At 58.3% G+C, this 17,936-nt stretch overlaps 1 pseudogene; it reads left to right on the forward strand.

The window, feature by feature from the left end:
• LOC121836998 overlaps nucleotides 1–17,263 on the forward strand; it is a 78,942-nt pseudogene extending 61,679 nt beyond the window's left edge.
• The last annotated feature ends 673 nt before the right edge of the window (nucleotides 17,264–17,936 follow it).

Here is a 17,936-nt window from a genome sequence, read left to right on the forward strand (position 1 = left end):
GCGGAGCGAACATCCGCTGCCGTAGAGAAATCCCGGGCACAACACTCACGATGTCGTCCCTGATGCCGTCGCCACGGGTGCAGCAGGCGTCAGTAGCACGCTTAGCGAAAACCACGACCGCGCGGAACGAACATCCGCTGCCGTAGAGAAATCCCGGGCACAACACTCACGATGTCGTCCCTGATGCCGTCGCCACGGGTGCAGCAGGCGTCAGTAGCACGCTTAGCGAAAACCACGACCGCGCGGAACGAAAATCCGCTGCCGTAGAGAAATCCCGGGCACAACACTCACGATGTCGTCCCTGATGCCGTCGCCACGGGTGCGCCAGGCGTCAGTAGCACGCTTAGCGAAAACCACGACCGCGCGGAGCGAACATCCGCTGCCGTAGAGAAATCCCGGGCACAACACTCACGATGTCGTCCCTGATGCCGTTGCCACGGGTGCAGCAGGCGTCAGTAGCACGCTTAGCGAAAACCACGACCGCGCGGAACGAACATCCGCTGCCGTAGAGAAATCCCGGGCACAACACTCACGATGTCGTCCCTGATGCCGTCGCCACGGGTGCAGCAGGCGTCAGTAGCACGCTTAGCGAAAACCACGACCGCGCGGAGCGAACATCCGCTGCCGTAGAGAAATCCCGGGCACAACACTCACGATGTCGTCCCTGATGCCGTCGCCACGGGTGCAGCAGGCGTCAGTAGCACGCTTAGCGAAAACCATGACCGCGCGGAGCGAACATCCGCTGCCGTAGAGAAATCCCGGGCACAACACTCACGATGTCGTCCCTGATGCCGTCGCCACGGGTGCGCCAGGCGTCAGTAGCACGCTTAGCGAAAACCACGACCGCGCGGAGCGAACATCCGCTGCCGTAGAGAAATCCCGGGCACAACACTCGCGATGTCGTCCTTGATGCCGTCGCCACGGGTGCAGCAGGCGTCAGTAGCACGCTTAGCGAAAACCACGACCGCGCGGAGCGAACATCCGCTGCCGTAGAGAAATCCCGGGCACAACACTCACGATGTCGTCCCTGATGCCGTCGCCACGGGTGCAGCAGGCGTCAGTAGCACGCTTAGCGAAAACCACGACCGCGCGGAACGAACATCCGCTGCCGTAGAGAAATCCCGGGCACAACACTCACGATGTCGTCCCTGATGCCGTCGCCACGAGTGCAGCAGGCGTCAGTAGCACGCTTAGCGAAAACCACGACCGCGCGGAGCGAACATCCGCTGCCGTAGAGAAATCCCGGGCACAACACTCACGATGTCGTCCCTGATGCCGTCGCCACGGGTGCGCCAGGCGTCAGTAGCACGCTTAGCGAAAACCACGACCGCGCGGAGCGAACATCCGCTGCCGTAGAGAAATCCCGGGCACAACACTCACGATGTCGTCCCTGATGCCGTCGCCACGGGTGCAGCAGGCGTCAGTAGCACGCTTAGCGAAAACCACGACCGCGCGGAACGAACATCCGCTGCCGTAGAGAAATCCCGGGCACAACACTCACGATGTCGTCCCTGATGCCGTCGCCACGGGTGCAGCAGGCGTCAGTAGCACGCTTAGCGAAAACCACGACCGCGCGGAGCGAACATCCGCTGCCGTAGAGAAATCCCGGGCACAACACTCACGAGGTCGTCCCTGATGCCGTCGCCACGGGTGCAGCAGGCGTCAGTAGCACGCTTAGCGAAAACCACGACCGCGCGGAACGAACATCCGCTGCCGTAGAGAAATCCCGGGCACAACACTCACGATGTCGTCCCTGATGCCGTCGCCACGGGTGCAGCAGGCGTCAGTAGCACGCTTAGCGAAAACCACGACCGCGCGGAACGAACATCCGCTGCCGTAGAGAAATCCCGGGCACAACACTCACGATGTCGTCCCTGATGCCGTCGCCACGGGTGCGCCAGGCGTCAGTAGCACGCTTAGCGAAAACCACGACCGCGCGGAGCGAACATCCGCTGCCGTAGAGAAATCCCGGGCACAACACTCACGATGTCGTCCCTGATGCCGTCGCCACGGGTGCAGCAGGCGTCAGTAGCACGCTTAGCGAAAACCACGACCGCGCGGAACGAACATCCGCTGCCGTAGAGAAATCCCGGGCACAACACTCACGATGTCGTCCCTGATGCCGTCGCCACGGGTGCAGCAGGCGTCAGTAGCACGCTTAGCGAAAACCACGACCGCGCGGAGCGAACATCCGCTGCCGTAGAGAAATCCCGGGCACAACACTCACGATGTCGTCCCTGATGCCGTCGCCACGGGTGCAGCAGGCGTCAGTAGCACGCTTAGCGAAAACCACGACCGCGCGGAGCGAACATCCGCTGCCGTAGAGAAATCCCGGGCACAACACTCACGATGTCGTCCCTGATGCCGTCGCCATGGGTGCGCCAGGCGTCAGTAGCACGCTTAGCGAAAACCACGACCGCGCGGAGCGAACATCCGCTGCCGTAGAGAAATCCCGGGCACAACACTCGCGATGTCGTCCTTGATGCCGTCGCCACGGGTGCAGCAGGCGTCAGTAGCACGCTTAGCGAAAACCACGACCGCGCGGAGCGAACATCCGCTGCCGTAGAGAAATCCCGGGCACAACACTCACGATGTCGTCCCTGATGCCGTCGCCACGGGTGCAGCAGGCGTCAGTAGCACGCTTAGCGAAAACCACGACCGCGCGGAGCGAACATCCGCTGCCGTAGAGAAATCCCGGGCACAACACTCACGATGTCGTCCCTGATGCCGTCGCCACGGGTGCAGCAGGCGTCAGTAGCACGCTTAGCGAAAACCACGACCGCGCGGAGCGAACATCCGCTGCCGTAGAGAAATCCCGGGCACAACACTCACGATGTCGTCCCTGATGCCGTCGCCACGGGTGCGCCAGGCGTCAGTAGCACCCTTAGCGAAAACCACGACCGCGCGGAGCGAACATCCGCTGCCGTAGAGAAATCCCGGGCACAACACTCACGATGTCGTCCTTGATGCCGTCGCCACGGGTGCAGCAGGCGTCAGTAGCACGCTTAGCGAAAACCACGACCGCGCGGAGCGAACATCCGCTGCCGTAGAGAAATCCCGGGCACAACACTCACGATGTCGTCCCTGATGCCGTCGCCACGGGTGCAGCAGGCGTCAGTAGCACGCTTAGCGAAAACCACGACCGCGCGGAACGAACATCCGCTGCCGTAGAGAAATCCCGGGCACAACACTCACGATGTCGTCCCTGATGCCGTCGCCACGGGTGCAGCAGGCGTCAGTAGCACGCTTAGCGAAAACCACGACCGCGCGGAACGAACATCCGCTGCCGTAGAGAAATCCCGGGCACAACACTCACGATGTCGTCCCTGATGCCGTCGCCACGGGTGCGCCAGGCGTCAGTAGCACGCTTAGCGAAAACCACGACCGCGCGGAGCGAACATCCGCTGCCGTAGAGAAATCCCGGGCACAACACTCACGATGTCGTCCCTGATGCCGTCGCCACGGGTGCAGCAGGCGTCAGTAGCACGCTTAGCGAAAACCACGACCGCGCGGAACGAACATCCGCTGCCGTAGAGAAATCCCGGGCACAACACTCACGATGTCGTCCCTGATGCCGTCGCCACGGGTGCAGCAGGCGTCAGTAGCACGCTTAGCGAAAACCACGACCGCGCGGAGCGAACATCCGCTGCCGTAGAGAAATCCCGGGCACAACACTCACGATGTCGTCCCTGATGCCGTCGCCACGGGTGCAGCAGGCGTCAGTAGCACGCTTAGCGAAAACCACGACCGCGCGGAGCGAACATCCGCTGCCGTAGAGAAATCCCGGGCACAACACTCACGATGTCGTCCCTGATGCCGTCGCCATGGGTGCGCCAGGCGTCAGTAGCACGCTTAGCGAAAACCACGACCGCGCGGAGCGAACATCCGCTGCCGTAGAGAAATCCCGGGCACAACACTCGCGATGTCGTCCTTGATGCCGTCGCCACGGGTGCAGCAGGCGTCAGTAGCACGCTTAGCGAAAACCACGATCGCGCGGAGCGAACATCCGCTGCCGTAGAGAAATCCCGGGCACAACACTCACGATGTCGTCCCTGATGCCGTCGCCACGGGTGCAGCAGGCGTCAGTAGCACGCTTAGCGAAAACCACGACCGCGCGGAGCGAACATCCGCTGCCGTAGAGAAATCCCGGGCACAACACTCACGATGTCGTCCCTGATGCCGTCGCCACGGGTGCAGCAGGCGTCAGTAGCACGCTTAGCGAAAACCACGACCGCGCGGAGCGAACATCCGCTGCCGTAGAGAAATCCCGGGCACAACACTCACGATGTCGTCCCTGATGCCGTCGCCACGGGTGCGCCAGGCGTCAGTAGCACCCTTAGCGAAAACCACGACCGCGCGGAGCGAACATCCGCTGCCGTAGAGAAATCCCGGGCACAACACTCACGATGTCGTCCTTGATGCCGTCGCCACGGGTGCAGCAGGCGTCAGTAGCACGCTTAGCGAAAACCACGACCGCGCGGAGCGAACATCCGCTGCCGTAGAGAAATCCCGGGCACAACACTCACGATGTCGTCCCTGATGCCGTCGCCACGGGTGCAGCAGGCGTCAGTAGCACGCTTAGCGAAAACCACGACCGCGCGGAACGAACATCCGCTGCCGTAGAGAAATCCCGGGCACAACACTCACGATGTCGTCCCTGATGCCGTCGCCACGGGTGCAGCAGGCGTCAGTAGCACGCTTAGTGAAAACCACGACCGCGCGGAGCGAACATCCGCTGCCGTAGAGAAATCCCGGGCACAACACTCACGATGTCGTCCCTGATGCCGTCGCCACGAGTGCAGCAGGCGTCAGTAGCACGCTTAGCGAAAACCACGACCGCGCGGAACGAACATCCGCTGCCGTAGAGAAATCCCGGGCACAACACTCACGATGTCGTCCCTGATGCCGTCGCCACGAGTGCAGCAGGCGTCAGTAGCACGCTTAGCGAAAACCACGACCGCGCGGAGCGAACATCCGCTGCCGTAGAGAAATCCCGGGCACAACACTCACGATGTCGTCCCTGATGCCGTCGCCACGGGTGCGCCAGGCGTCAGTAGCACGCTTAGCGAAAACCACGACCGCGCGGAGCGAACATCCGCTGCCGTAGAGAAATCCCGGGCACAACACTCACGATGTCGTCCCTGATGCCGTCGCCACGGGTGCAGCAGGCGTCAGTAGCACGCTTAGCGAAAACCACGACCGCGCGGAACGAACATCCGCTGCCGTAGAGAAATCCCGGGCACAACACTCACGATGTCGTCCCTGATGCCGTCGCCACGGGTGCAGCAGGCGTCAGTAGCACGCTTAGCGAAAACCACGACCGCGCGGAGCGAACATCCGCTGCCGTAGAGAAATCCCGGGCACAACACTCACGATGTCGTCCCTGATGCCGTCGCCACGGGTGCGCCAGGCGTCAGTAGCACGCTTAGCGAAAACCACGACCGCGCGGAGCGAACATCCGCTGCCGTAGAGAAATCCCGGGCACAACACTCACGATGTCGTCCTTGATGCCGTCGCCACGGGTGCAGCAGGCGTCAGTAGCACGCTTAGCGAAAACCACGACCGCGCGGAGCGAACATCCGCTGCCGTAGAGAAATCCCGGGCACAACACTCACGATTTCGTCCCTGATGCCGTCGCCACGGGTGCAGCAGGCGTCAGTAGCACGCTTAGCGAAAACCACGACCGCGCGGAGCGAACATCCGCTGCCGTAGAGAAATCCCGGGCACAACACTCACGATGTCGTCCCTGATGCCGTCGCCACGGGTGCAGCAGGCGTCAGTAGCACGCTTAGCGAAAACCACGACCGCGCGGAGCGAACATCCGCTGCCGTAGAGAAATCCCGGGCACAACACTCACGATGTCGTCCCTGATGCCGTCGCCACGGGTGCAGCAGGCGTCAGTAGCACGCTTAGCGAAAACCACGACCGCGCGGAGCGAACATCCGCTGCCGTAGAGAAATCCCGGGCACAACACTCACGATGTCGTCCCTGATTCCGTCGCCACGGGTGCGCCAGGCGTCAGTAGCACGCTTAGCGAAAACCACGACCGCGCGGAGCGAACATCCGCTGCCGTAGAGAAATCCCGGGAACAACACTCACGATGTCGTCCCTGATGCCGTCGCCACGGGTGCAGCAGGCGTCAGTAGCACGCTTAGCGAAAACCACGACCGCGCGGAGCGAACATCCGCTGCCGTAGAGAAATCCCGGGCACAACACTCACGATGTCGTCCCTGATGCCGTCGCCACGGGTGCAGCAGGCGTCAGTAGCACGCTTAGCGAAAACCACGACCGCGCGGAACGAACATCCGCTGCCGTAGAGAAATCCCGGGCACAACACTCACGATGTCGTCCCTGATGCCGTCGCCACGGGTGCAGCAGGCGTCAGTAGCACGCTTAGCGAAAACCACGACCGCGCGGAGCGAACATCCGCTGCCGTAGAGAAATCCCGGGCACAACACTCACGATGTCGTCCCTGATGCCGTCGCCACGGGTGCGCCAGGCGTCAGTAGCACGCTTAGCGAAAACCACGACCGCGCGGAGCGAACATCCGCTGCCGTAGAGAAATCCCGGGCACAACACTCGCGATGTCGTCCTTGATGCCGTCGCCACGGGTGCAGCAGGCGTCAGTAGCACGCTTAGCGAAAACCACGACCGCGCGGAGCGAACATCCGCTGCCGTAGAGAAATCCCGGGCACAACACTCACGATGTCGTCCCTGATGCCGTCGCCACGGGTGCAGCAGGCGTCAGTAGCACGCTTAGCGAAAACCACGACCGCGCGGAGCGAACATCCGCTGCCGTAGAGAAATCCCGGGCACAACACTCACGATGTCGTCCCTGATGCCGTCGCCACGGGTGCAGCAGGCGTCAGTAGCACGCTTAGCGAAAACCACGACCGCGCGGAGCGAACATCCGCTGCCGTAGAGAAATCCCGGGCACAACACTCACGATGTCGTCCCTGATGCCGTCGCCACGGGTGCGCCAGGCGTCAGTAGCACCCTTAGCGAAAACCACGACCGCGCGGAGCGAACATCCGCTGCCGTAGAGAAATCCCGGGCACAACACTCACGATGTCGTCCTTGATGCCGTCGCCACGGGTGCAGCAGGCGTCAGTAGCACGCTTAGCGAAAACCACGACCGCGCGGAGCGAACATCCGCTGCCGTAGAGAAATCCCGGGCACAACACTCACGATGTCGTCCCTGATGCCGTCGCCACGGGTGCAGCAGGCGTCAGTAGCACGCTTAGCGAAAACCACGACCGCGCGGAGCGAACATCCGCTGCCGTAGAGAAATCCCGGGCACAACACTCGCGATGTCGTCCTTGATGCCGTCGCCACGGGTGCAGCAGGCGTCAGTAGCACGCTTAGCGAAAACCACGACCGCGCGGAGCGAACATCCGCTGCCGTAGAGAAATCCCGGGCACAACACTCACGATGTCGTCCCTGATGCCGTCGCCACGGGTGCAGCAGGCGTCAGTAGCACGCTTAGCGAAAACCACGACCGCGCGGAGCGAACATCCGCTGCCGTAGAGAAATCCCGGGCACAACACTCACGATGTCGTCCCTGATGCCGTCGCCACGGGTGCAGCAGGCGTCAGTAGCACGCTTAGCGAAAACCACGACCGCGCGGAGCGAACATCCGCTGCCGTAGAGAAATCCCGGGCACAACACTCACGATGTCGTCCCTGATGCCGTCGCCACGGGTGCGCCAGGCGTCAGTAGCACCCTTAGCGAAAACCACGACCGCGCGGAGCGAACATCCGCTGCCGTAGAGAAATCCCGGGCACAACACTCACGATGTCGTCCTTGATGCCGTCGCCACGGGTGCAGCAGGCGTCAGTAGCACGCTTAGCGAAAACCACGACCGCGCGGAGCGAACATCCGCTGCCGTAGAGAAATCCCGGGCACAACACTCACGATGTCGTCCCTGATGCCGTCGCCACGGGTGCAGCAGGCGTCAGTAGCACGCTTAGTGAAAACCACGACCGCGCGGAGCGAACATCCGCTGCCGTAGAGAAATCCCGGGCACAACACTCACGATGTCGTCCCTGATGCCGTCGCCACGAGTGCAGCAGGCGTCAGTAGCACGCTTAGCGAAAACCACGACCGCGCGGAACGAACATCCGCTGCCGTAGAGAAATCCCGGGCACAACACTCACGATGTCGTCCCTGATGCCGTCGCCACGAGTGCAGCAGGCGTCAGTAGCACGCTTAGCGAAAACCACGACCGCGCGGAGCGAACATCCGCTGCCGTAGAGAAATCCCGGGCACAACACTCACGATGTCGTCCCTGATGCCGTCGCCACGGGTGCGCCAGGCGTCAGTAGCATGCTTAGCGAAAACCACGACCGCGCGGAGCGAACATCCGCTGCCGTAGAGAAATCCCGGGCACAACACTCACGATGTCGTCCCTGATGCCGTCGCCACGGGTGCAGCAGGCGTCAGTAGCACGCTTAGCGAAAACCACGACCGCGCGGAACGAACATCCGCTGCCGTAGAGAAATCCCGGGCACAACACTCACGATGTCGTCCCTGATTCCGTCGCCACGGGTGCGCCAGGCGTCAGTAGCACGCTTAGCGAAAACCACGACCGCGCGGAGCGAACATCCGCTGCCGTAGAGAAATCCCGGGAACAACACTCACGATGTCGTCCCTGATGCCGTCGCCACGGGTGCAGCAGGCGTCAGTAGCACGCTTAGCGAAAACCACGACCGCGCGGAGCGAACATCCGCTGCCGTAGAGAAATCCCGGGCACAACACTCACGATGTCGTCCCTGATGCCGTCGCCACGGGTGCAGCAGGCGTCAGTAGCACGCTTAGCGAAAACCACGACCGCGCGGAGCGAACATCCGCTGCCGTAGAGAAATCCCGGGCACAACACTCACGATGTCGTCCCTGATGCCGTCGCCACGGGTGCAGCAGGCGTCAGTAGCACGCTTAGCGAAAACCACGACCGCGCGGAGCGAACATCCGCTGCCGTAGAGAAATCCCGGGCACAACACTCACGATGTCGTCCCTGATGCCGTCGCCACGGGTGCGCCAGGCGTCAGTAGCACGCTTAGCAAAAACCACGACCGCGCGGAGCGAACATCCGCTGCCGTAGAGAAATCCCGGGCACAACACTCACGATGTCGTCCCTGATGCCGTCGCCACGGGTGCAGCAGGCGTCAGTAGCACGCTTAGCGAAAACCACGACCGCGCGGAGCGAACATCCGCTGCCGTAGAGAAATCCCGGGCACAACACTCACGATGTCGTCCCTGATGCCGTCGCCACGGGTGCAGCAGGCGTCAGTAGCACGCTTAGCGAAAACCACGACCGCGCGGAGCGAACATCCGCTGCCGTAGAGAAATCCCGGGCACAACACTCACGATGTCGTCCCTGATGCCGTCGCCACGGGTGCAGCAGGCGTCAGTAGCACGCTTAGCGAAAACCACGACCGCGCGGAGCGAACATCCGCTGCCGTAGAGAAATCCCGGGCACAACACTCACGATGTCGTCCCTGATGCCGTCGCCACGGGTGCAGCAGGCGTCAGAAGCACGCTTAGCGAAAACCACGACCGCGCGGAGCGAACATCCGCTGCCGTAGAGAAATCCCGGGCACAACACCCACGATGTCGTCCCTGATGCCGTCGCCACGGGTGCAGCAGGCGTCAGTAGCACGCTTAGCGAAAACCACGACCGCGCGGAGCGAACATCCGCTGCCGTAGAGAAATCCCGGGCACAACACTCACGATGTCGTCCCTGATGCCGTCGCCACGGGTGCAGCAGGCGTCAGTAGCACGCTTAGCGAAAACCACGACCGCGCGGAGCGAACATCCGCTGCCGTAGAGAAATCCCGAGCACAACACTCACGATGTCGTCCCTGATGCCGTCGCCACGGGTGCAGCAGGCGTCAGTAGCACGCTTAGCGAAAACCACGACCGCGCGGAGCGAACATCCGCTGCCGTAGAGAAATGCCGGGCACAACACTCACGATGTCGTCCCTGATGCCGTCGCCACGGGTGCAGCAGGCGTCAGTAGCACGCTTAGCGAAAACCACGACCGCGCGGAGCGAACATCCGCTGCCGTAGAGAAATCCCGGGCACAACACTCACGATGTCGTCCCTGATGCCGTCGCCACGGGTGCAGCAGGCGTCAGTAGCACGCTTAGCGAAAACCACGACCGCGCGGAGCGAACATCCGCTGCCGTAGAGAAATGCCGGGCACAACACTCACGATGTCGTCCCTGATGCCGTCGCCACGGGTGCAGCAGGCGTCAGTAGCACGCTTAGCGAAAACCACGACCGCGCGGAGCGAACATCCGCTGCCGTAGAGAAATCCCGGGCACAACACTCACGATGTCGTCCCTGATGCCGTCGCCACGGGTGCAGCAGGCGTCAGTAGCACGCTTAGCGAAAACCACGACCGCGCGGAGCGAACATCCGCTGCCGTAGAGAAATCCCGGGCACAACACTCACGATGTCGTCCCTGATGCCGTCGCCACGGGTGCAGCAGGCGTCAGTAGCACGCTTAGCGAAAACCACGACCGCGCGGAGCGAACATCCGCTGCCGTAGAGAAATCCCGGGCACAACACTCACGATGTCGTCCCTGATGCCGTCTCCACGGGTGCAGCAGGCGTCAGTAGCACGCTTAGCGAAAACCACGACCGCGCGGAGCGAACATCCGCTGCCGTAGAGAAATCCCGGGCACAACACTCACGATGTCGTCCCTGATGCCGTCGCCACGGGTGCAGCAGGCGTCAGTAGCACGCTTAGCGAAAACCACGACCGCGCGGAGCGAACATCCGCTGCCGTAGAGAAATGCCGGGCACAACACTCACGATGTCGTCCCTGATGCCGTCGCCACGGGTGCAGCAGGCGTCAGTAGCACGCTTAGCGAAAACCACGACCGCGCGGAGCGAACATCCGCTGCCGTAGAGAAATCCCGGGCACAACACTCACGATGTCGTCCCTGATGCCGTCGCCACGGGTGCAGCAGGCGTCAGTAGCACGCTTAGCGAAAACCACGACCGCGCGGAGCGAACATCCGCTGCCGTAGAGAAATCCCGGGCACAACACTCACGATGTCGTCCCTGATGCCGTCGCCACGGGTGCAGCAGGCGTCAGTAGCACGCTTAGCGAAAACCACGACCGCGCGGAGCGAACATCCGCTGCCGTAGAGAAATCCCGGGCACAACACTCACGATGTCGTCCCTGATGCCGTCGCCACGGGTGCAGCAGGCGTCAGTAGCACGCTTAGCGAAAACCACGACCGCGCGGAGCGAACATCCGCTGCCGTAGAGAAATCCCGGGCACAACACTCACGATGTCGTCCCTGATGCCGTCGCCACGGTTGCAGCAGGCGTCAGTAGCACGCTTAGCGAAAACCACGACCGCGCGGAGCGAACATCCGCTGCCGTAGAGAAATCCCGAGCACAACACTCACGATGTCGTCCCTGATGCCGTCGCCACGGGTGCAGCAGGCGTCAGTAGCACGCTTAGCGAAAACCACGACCGCGCGGAGCGAACATCCGCTGCCGTAGAGAAATGCCGGGCACAACACTCACGATGTCGTCCCTGATGCCGTCGCCACGGGTGCTGCAGGCGTCAGTAGCACGCTTAGCGAAAACCACGACCGCGCGGAGCGAACATCCGCTGCCGTAGAGAAATCCCGGGCACAACACTCACGATGTCGTCCCTGATGCCGTCGCCACGGGTGCAGCAGGCGTCAGTAGCACGCTTAGCGAAAACCACGACCGCGCGGAGCGAACATCCGCTGCCGTAGAGAAATGCCGGGCACAACACTCACGATGTCGTCCCTGATGCCGTCGCCACGGGTGCAGCAGGCGTCAGTAGCACGCTTAGCGAAAACCACGACCGCGCGGAGCGAACATCCGCTGCCGTAGAGAAATCCCGGGCACAACACTCACGATGTCGTCCCTGATGCCGTCGCCACGGGTGCGCCAGGCGTCAGTAGCACGCTTAGCGAAAACTACGACCGCGCGGAACGAACATCCGCTGCCGTAGAGAAATCCCGGGCACAACACTCACGATGTCGTCCCTGATGCCGTCGCCACGGGTGCAGCAGGCGTCAGTAGCACGCTTAGCGAAAACCACGACCGCGCGGAACGAACATCCGCTGCCGTAGAGAAATCCCGGGCACAACACTCACGATGTCGTCCCTGATGCCGTCGCCACGGGTGCAGCAGGCGTCAGTAGCACGCTTAGCGAAAACCACGACCGCGCGGAACGAACATCCGCTGCCGTAGAGAAATCCCGGGCACAACACTCACGATGTCGTCCCTGATGCCGTCGCCACGGGTGCAGCAGGCGTCAGTTGCACGCTTAGCGAAAACCACGACCGCGCGGAGCGAACACCCGCCGCCGTAGAAAGATCCCGGGCACACTCACGATGTCGTCCCTGCTGCCGTCGCCGCTGGTGCACCAGGCGTCAGTAGCACGCTTAGCGAAAACCACGACCGCGCGGAGCGAACATCCGCCTCCCGTGAAAAATCCTGGGCACACTCACGATGTCGTCCCTGATGCCGTCGCCGCGGGTGCACCAGGCGTCAGTAGCGCGCTTCGCGAAAACCACGAATTCGCGAAACGAACATCCGCCGACGTTGAGAAATCTTGTGCAGTCTTTTTCGCTCGCTGGATGCTTCTGAAGGCGGACGGACAGAGGCGTAAGAAGCAGGTCACTGAAAAATATATTCTTTCCATCTGCACACCCAGCTGCTTTGGAAGATATAGGCCCCCCACATACAGTAAAAGCTCGTTAATGCGAACCGCAAGAAGAAGCCGCCTCAATTCGAATTAACAGAAGTTGGAACAAACGAAAGTGAAGTAACGGCCTTTCCTTCTCCCGACACAGCACGGAAAACAAAGTCGTAACGCTCGTGGAATCGGTGCAGCCACCCATCTGAAGCAGCAAAGTCGTCGTAAACCAGCTGCTGGGCGAAGTCCGCTGCCTCGCCAGCATGACAGGGCCGCTCAGTGGAATATCGTGTGCACGCATGTCCTTAATTCAAAGCAGAAGCGTTTTCTCGAGGTCGGGATACTTTCCGGGCCGCATCCTCTTCCTTTCGTTGGCAACTTCTGCCGCCATAGCGTGTTTTTCGGTATTGCACGCTTCTTCGCAATTTCTTGCTTGGACAAGATTCCGGCGTCCGCTTCCCGCAGGATGTCACTCTTGTTTTGGCACGGTATTTGCCGCGGGCACACGCCATCGTCAAGTCGCAGCTCTGGGTCCGGCGCCACACCACCGATGTCCGCCGAAACAAACTTTAGCCGAGGCTTAACAACACCACAAGGAATCGCGACGGCGGCGACGGCCGCTACTCCCAAAGCTGAAAACAAACACGTCCGACGGAGACTGCCGAGACAGACGTGCGTGTGTGTGTGTGTGTGTAGGTGTTCTAAAAGAGGGGGGGGGGGGGGGAGGGGAGGGGAGGAGAGGGCCAATTGCGTGTGCGCACCGGAAAGTTTTTTTTTTTTTTTTTTTTTTTTTTTTTATCGGCGGGTCGGCGCACGCAAGGAGTCTCGGACGTCACGTGCACGTAGCACGGAGAGGAGGCAGCCGCCGCTGCCTTCTGGCCGCCTCCGCGCCGGTCCTTCTCTCGCCGTTCTCTCCGTTTCGGAGGCGACGCAGCCTCCTGTGTAGGGTAAGTTTCTAGGAAATCCGGGTCGTCTGGTGTATGAAAGTGGCTGCCGGGGACATCCCAGCGAAATCTGTTTGCCGGCAAATAATCGACCAAAGACATGGTAAATTGGTTTCGGATGAAAACGGGTGAAAGTGCCCACTTTTTTGGATCGTCAAATCAGTTCACTGCACGTACTTTTTGAGGATTGCAACGTCGTCCCGAGCTAAAACTCGCACTCACGAGAATGCCGCTCAAGTGGTCTCGTACCTGCTCCGGCCCAGACTTTTGCCTGTCGCAAATATCAAGTTGCCGGTGATCGCTGCCCACCGTTTTGGGTCGTCAAAACAGTTCGCTGCACGCACTTCTTGCAGAATTGCAACGTCGTTTCGAGCTAAAACACGCACTCACGAGAATGCCGCTGTATTGGCGGCCGCCATTACAAACTCTGTCCCCTTGCTCGTCTTGGCCTCCTTGACTTAAGCGGTTCCCCTTGCGTCGGTTTCCAGTGATGTTTGGTGTCCGGCAAACGAGAGTGGCTTCCGGTAGGATTCCAGCGGCGGGTAATCGAAAGTGGTTCTGGTAAGCTTCCAGCGAAAGTGGCTACACTGGTTTCTGATGAAAATGAGTGGCAATTAACCCGTTCCCGCCGAATGTTACTGGAAGTTTTTGCCGGATTTTAACCGTCAGCGGCTCCGGCAAAAGGTCCAGCGAAATCTGGTCACTGGAAGTGGCGGCCGGTAATGTTTCCACCAAAAAACTGGTCAACTACGCTGGTTTCTGGTGAAAGTGAGGGGAAATTAGCCCGTTTCCACCAAATGTCACTGGAAGTTTTTGCCGGAATTTTCAATAGGGATGCTTTCCATACACAAGCATTATACTAATTTTTACACTATGTATTTTATATTATGTACTTGATGCTTATAATAATTTTACATAGTGTACTTTATAGGCCATTTTTTGCTGTCTTATTTCAAGATTCATGGTAATAAAACCCGAGACTCAGGAACACAGAAGGGGACGAACACAACACAATGTCTCAAATACAGCTGAACGTTTATTTTTCAGACCCTCGTTTAAAAAAACGAGCCCCCCCGGTGCCCCCACCCGACATCCACAGTCCCGAAGGTCAAGCCGCTTCCTCCCGTCCAGTCCACGTCAGCAGCCCTTCTCGCACACACAGCCATCGACATGCCCTAGGCGCCACAGGGTCGATGAGAACGTCCACGCAGTTGACTTATCACCGTCCACTGTCACCACTGCTAATCCCCCACTCCCTCGCAACGCTTCCTTGCCCCCCGCCGACGAATCGTACACAAGCACAGCACACAGATATACCCCCTTCCCGTCCCCCCTTTACAGTTGCCGGCATAAACACAAACCTCGAAAACACATGGGGAGGCCCACCCAGTGAGCTCAAATCCGCCGCAAAGTAATCTCAAAGCCTTACAGTTTGTGCCGCTAACCGTCGATCCCCCCCTTTTTTTCTTTTTTTTTTCTTTTATATGTACTTCCTCATGTTTAATTACTGTTACCAGCTCGCTCGTTTTGTACTTACTTATCCCCGACCTTCCCAACCCCCCCCCCCTCTTTTCCTTTATTTCCGTCTCCTTCCAATGCCCTAAAAAAAAGAAAAAGAAAAGAAAAAAAGATTAATTTTTACTGAGTCTTTGGGTTGGAACTCACCCGCCATGGAGGCGAAATTCCGTTTCTGATATAGGACCAGGTTAGGTTGTCTAACGAAACGGAAGGATTGCTTATGCAGTTCCCAATACTCCCTATTCTAATGGTTTCCCTCAATATTCTTTTAGTCGCATCTTTTTCACTGTAGATAATTTCTGTTCTGGCCCACTCCGGGTTGCACCCATTGCACTCTTCAACATGTCTGGCTACTTCTGAATTTTGAGCCCTCATTTCTACTGCTTTTTTGTGCTCTAATAACCGGTCGTTTACACATCTTCCTGTTTGGGCAACGTAAGTAAAACCACATGTCAATGGTATACCATAAACTACCCCGTCCCGACACTCGACTTCTCTATTTCTGTGTTTTTTTCGGCACCCGCTCACCCCTCCCGTGAATGGGGTTAGTCTGCTGAGGGAAACCATTAGAATAGGGAGTATTGGGAACTGCATAAGCAATCCTTCCTTTTCGTTAGACAACCTTACCTGGTCCTATATCAGAAACGGAATTTCGCCTCCATGACGGGTGAGTTCCAACCCAAAAGCTCAGTAAAAATTAATATTTTTTTTTAGGACATTGGAAGGAGACGGAAATAAGGGGAAAGAGGGGGGGGGGGGGTTTGGGAAGGTCGGGGATAAGTAAGTACAAAACGAGCGTGTTGGTAACAGTAATTAAACATGAGAAAGTACATATAAAAAAAATGAAAGAAAGAAAGGGGGGATCGACGGTTAGCGGCACAAACTGTAAGGCTTTGAGATTACTTTGCGGCGCATTTGAGCTCACTGGGTGGCCCTCCCCATGTGTTTTCGAGGTTTGTGTTTACGCCGGCAACTGTAAAGCGTGGGGGGGGGGGGGGGGAAGGGGGTATATCTGTGTGGTGTGCTTGTGTACGATTCGTCGGCGGGGGGCAAGGAAGCGTTGCGAGGGAATGGGGGATTAGCAGTGGTGGCAGTGGAGGGTGATCATTCAACTGCGTGGACGTTCTCATCGACTCTGTGGCGCCTAGGGCATGTCGATGGCTGTGTGTGCGAGAAGGGCTGCTGACGTGGACTAGACGGGAGGAAGCCCCTTGACCTTCGGGACTGTAAATGTCGGGTGGGGGCACCGGGGGGGGGGGGGGGGGGGGCTCTCCTTTTTAAACGAGGGTCTGAAAAATAAACGTTCAGCTGTGTTTGAGACATTGTGTTGTGTTCGTCCCCTTCTGTGTTCCTGAGTCTCGGGTTTTATTACCATGAATCTTCACCAGCTCGCTTGTTTTTCAGGTATTATTTCAGTTTTTTCAAGATCATGTTTCTTCTCTTTAACTCCCTGACAAAGTCTAATGACGGGCGGTGTGATTTATTGTGCTTCCTGGTGTTGTTTGTACGCATATGTAATTTTTATTTTACCTTGTATGATGTCTGAGTGTTATTACGATATTTTGTTGCTGTAGGTTTCTGCATGCGCGGATTTTTTATTTCTTTATTTTTTTGTTTCTGTATTTGCCTCTGGATTTTGTCGTCCTTACGGGCCGCTGATACCTCGTCGAAAACATGTTTGCCTTTTGTGCCAGCGGACCGTTCAAGTCTAATTTGTATTTTACTTGAAAAAATAAGGTTGATTGATTGATTGATTGATTATTTGTTTGTTTGTTTGCTTGTGTACCCCTCTGGGCTCGTTTGCCTGGTCCTGCAGGAAACCGAAAAACAAAAACAAGATGCCCACTGAAGATGAAGCCGCAAAAATGAATGCAACTCTCCTGACTGTTCTAGCATAAGGGCATTTTACGACAAACACGCAAAGAGTTTTAAGAACCAGGTGCATGCCAATGATAAGCCAAAGCGCGCAGTGTGACTTGCCAAGGCAGTCGTTAAGAAATATGTCGCACTGCGGTTGCGACACCTGGCCCGCACCATTAAGGAAAGATCCCGTGGGGCCGATGTGCGTCAAACCTTGACCAAACGAGTCCTCTTTTGCCACCAGTAATCCTGAAACCATGCCTTCTTTTTTCTTTCTTTTTTTCAGATTTTTGCATTTGTTTCTTGATATGATGTTTGATTCATTTAGTATTAGAACTTGCTGGTGGATGTAAATATGTTTGTAACCACAATTTCTCTGCAATATTTATGAGCTGTGTATCTCGCAAGTCTTATTTCTTTCATCGATCGTTATTTATGGTATATGTTTAACGTATGTGATATGCCAAAAGGCGCATAAATGCGGGAGTTCGTCTCTCCTGTTGTCTTTCGCCGGGGTGTTATTGTGCGTTACTCTTTATTTTTTACGACGAATGTCATTAAACTTTATCATAAATCACACACGGTGTTTCGCCTAAGTACAGGTCATTTCACTTGAAAATTCGTTCTCAACTAAAACGAACGAAACGGCGTTTACTAGCCCATGTACGCCGTTTATTTCCAAGTGTCGTATACGCAGATGAAGGCAGTAAACCGCTCGCATTGAAGATTACGTTCTTAATTAGGACGACGCCCAAGATTTTAAATGGAGATGCAAATATGAGTCGCCAATCCTTCTTTCGCTAATGGATCCACCCTCGTCGCCTCCGGCCGTGTTTGTCTTCAAAGTTCCTCGGCACACGCTTCCACGCTCGATGTCCAGTCTTGGCTGTTTACTTCGTCGCTAAAAACAATATCAATTC

This window comes from Ixodes scapularis, unplaced genomic scaffold, assembly GCF_016920785.2.
Source record: "Ixodes scapularis isolate PalLabHiFi unplaced genomic scaffold, ASM1692078v2 PGA_scaffold39__5_contigs__length_11793443, whole genome shotgun sequence".
Taxonomy (NCBI): Eukaryota; Metazoa; Arthropoda; class Arachnida; order Ixodida; family Ixodidae; genus Ixodes; species Ixodes scapularis.